Below are 3,438 nucleotides of genomic sequence, written 5' to 3'. Positions count from 1 at the left end.
TCGTCTGCCTACTGTAGAGGCGAATAATTTTGAGATAAAACCCTTGATCCTTAAGATGGTACAGAATTGTGTACAATTCAGGGGATTCCCAAACGAGGATCCAAATCTCCATATTACCAACTTTTTAGAGCTGTGTGCTACATTCAAAATGAACGGGGTAAGTAACGATGCTGTAAGATTAAGATTATTCCCGTTTTCGTTAAGAGATACAGCTAAGAGTTGGTTGAATTCATTACAAGCCAACTCTATAGTTTCTTGGGAAGACTTGGCTCAGAAATTCCTTGGTAAATATTTTCCTCCTGCGAAGTCAGCTCAATATAGAGGAGAGATCAATAAATTCCATCAGCTGGATGGGGAGTCGTTATATGATGCGTGGGAACGCTTTAATGAATAGCAAAGGAAGTGCCCACATCATGGAATAGAGAAGTTGTTGCTGGTGCATACATTTTACAATGGTTTGGGAGGAAATACAATGACAATTATTGATGCAGCATTGGGAGGAGCGTTTATGAGAAAAAGCGCTAATGAAGCTTATGAACTACTAGAAGATATGGCCATGAATAACTACAATTGGCCTACTGAGCGTGAGAATAAGAAGGTGGCAGGAGTCTTAGAGGTTGATCCTATTGCTTTATTGACCGCTCAAGTGGCATATTTAACCAAGCAATTGCAGCAGAATAACCTTGCCGCACAAGCAATGCACGTACAAAATGTCATGAGTTGTGAGATTTGTGAGGTACCGCATTCTTAACAATGCCCGAGCACAGCTAGTTTCTCGACAGACGTAAACAGTATGCCTTTGGAACAGGCACAAGTTATTGGTAACTTTCCACGACCGTCACCCCTCACTTACTCAAATTCATATACTCCTGTGTGGAAGAATCACTCTAACCTGTCTTGGAAAAATAACCAAGGGTTACAACCACATTATCCACCTCATCAACCAACTTATGGACTACACTCTAGGCCCTATTATGACCCAAACCCACATCCATCTCATCCACCACCACATCCTCCAATGAACTCACCAACAACTCAGCCAGATTAATTAAATCAATTTATGACAGAGACAAGGTCTTCAATCAGGAATTTGGAGACACAAATGGATCAGTTGGCTAAACTAATTTATAGTAGACAACAAGGAAATTTTCCTAGTTCCACATAGGTAAATCCAAAAGAGCAATGTCAAGCTGTCACTTTGAGGAGTGGGACTAAGTATGATGGACCTATAGTGGATGACAAGGGAAAAAAGACAGAGGATCAACATGTCATTAGTCCAACACAAGAGGAGGTTACCGAAGACCTTCCAAAGACAGAGAAGTCGAAATACACCGAGCCTACACCAAAGATTCCTCATCCTCAACGGTTCCGAAAGGCCAATATTGACAAACAATTCTCCAAATTTCTTGAGGTATTTAAGAAACTTCACATTAACATTCCTTTTGCAAAGACTCTATAACAAATGCCTAGTTATGTGAAGTTTATGAGAGAGATATTTTCTAGTAAGAGAAAAATGGAAGATTATGAAACTGTGGCATTAACAGAAGAGTGTAGTGCAATTATTCAAAAGAAACTTCCTCAAAAGTTGAGAGATTCGGGCAGCTTCACTATACCTTGCACCATTGGGAACTTTCATTGTGAGAGGGCTTTATGTGATTTGGGTGAAAACATTAATTTAATGTTGTTGTCTGTGTTTAAAAGACTTGGTTTGGGGGAAGCTAGGCCCACTACTGTTACTCTTCAACTAGCTGACCGTTCATTAACACATCCTCGAGTTATTATAGAGGACGTTCTAGTAAAGCTAGATAAGTTCATTTTCTCAGTGGATTTCATTGTATTAGATATGGAGGAAGATGAGGACGTGTCTATTATATTGGGACGACCATTTTTAGCCATGGGGCTAGATTTGATAGATGTCTAGAAGGGTGAGTTAAGGCTCAGAGTATAGTGTGATGAGGTCTTTTTTAATGTTTTAAAGCCTTGAAATATCCTTTAGTTAGTGACAGTTGTATTAGTGTTAGTGTATTGGAGGAACAAGGTAAATGGGTCAAGTCTATTGAGGATCCACTTGAGTTGAGTTTGGTCGCAAGTCCTTAATAGTGTGATGGTATCGAAGCCAGTGAATACGTTAAGTGGTTGAACTCATCAAAGAAAATTTATAAAAAGACATACGAGGAATTGGGGCAAGTGCCTGAGAGACCTCTCCCATCTATAGAGAAGCCACCAATTCTTGAGTTAAAGACCTTACCGGATCATCTTAAGTATGCATATTTGGGTATGAATGACACTCTCCTGGTTATTATTTCAGCTTCATTGTCTCTGATTGAAGAAGATAAGCTACTTAGAGTGTTGAGGGCTCACAAACTAGCAATTGGGTGGATTCTAGCAGACATCAAGGGTATAAGCCCTTCAACGGTGATGCACCGTATATTAATGGAGGAGGATAGTAAGCCTAGTATTGATGCTCAGAGGAGGCTCAATCCTTCAATGAAAGAGGTGGTAAGGAAGGAAATTCTTAAATGGTTGGATGCATGGGTTAGTCCTGTTCAGGTAGTTATGAAGAAGGGTGGCATGACGGTGGTTAAGAACGATAATAATGAATTGTTTCCAACTCGTACGGTGACGGGGTGGAGAATTTGTATAGACTACCGTAAATTGAATAAGGCAACCAGGAAAGACAATTTCCCCTTGCCTTTTGTTGATCAGATGTTGGACAGATTGGCAAGCCATCCTTATTACTGTTTCTTGGATGGGTATTCGGGATACCATCAAATTCCCATAGCACCGGAGGATCAAGAAAAGACTACCTTCACGTGCCCTTATGGAACATTTGCATTTTGGAGAATGACGTTTGGGTTATGTAATTCTCCAACAACTTTTCAAATATGTATAATGTCTATCTTCTCAGACATGGTGGAAAAAGGTATAGAGATCTTTATGGATGACTTTTCAGTCTTTGGGCCATCTTTTGATGGATGTTTGTCTAATTTGGAGAGGGTTTTGAAAAGATGTGAAGAGTCGAATTTAATATTAAACTGGGAGAAATGTCACTTTATGGTGATATAAGGCATAGTGTTGGGCTACAAAATTTCACGCCATGGTATTGAGGTAGACAGGGCCTAGATATCGACAATAGAAAACTTACCTCCACTGGTGTCTGTTAAGGGGGTTCGTAGTTTTTTGGGCCATGCTAGATTTTATAGGAGGTTTATAAAGGACTTTTCAAAAATTTCAAAGTCCTTATCTACTCTACTTATGAATGGTGTGGTGTTTGACTTTAATGCTGACTGTTTAAGGGCGTTTAACACGCTGAAGGAAAAATTGGTGTCTGCTCCGATTGTTGTATCACAGAATTGGGAACTTCCTTTTGAATTAATTTTTGATGCTAGTGATTATGCAGTAGGAGCGATTCTAGGACAACGAGTTAAAAAGGTATTC

At 39.6% G+C, this 3,438-nt stretch overlaps 1 non-coding gene across 1 annotated transcript; it reads right to left on the bottom strand.

Moving 5' to 3' along the window:
• Positions 1-314: 314 nt before the first annotated feature.
• On the bottom strand, positions 315-420 carry LOC133820810 (small nucleolar RNA R71). The gene has a single exon (XR_009887209.1). It is a non-coding gene; the product is annotated as a small nucleolar RNA R71 (small nucleolar RNA).
• Between the last annotated feature and the right edge of the window lie 3,018 nt (positions 421-3,438).

Source organism: Humulus lupulus, chromosome 2 (genome assembly GCF_963169125.1).
Source record: "Humulus lupulus chromosome 2, drHumLupu1.1, whole genome shotgun sequence".
Taxonomy (NCBI): Eukaryota; Viridiplantae; Streptophyta; class Magnoliopsida; order Rosales; family Cannabaceae; genus Humulus; species Humulus lupulus.
The sequence above is the reverse complement of the archived record's forward strand: the minus strand, read 5'-3'. Positions and strand labels throughout refer to the sequence as shown.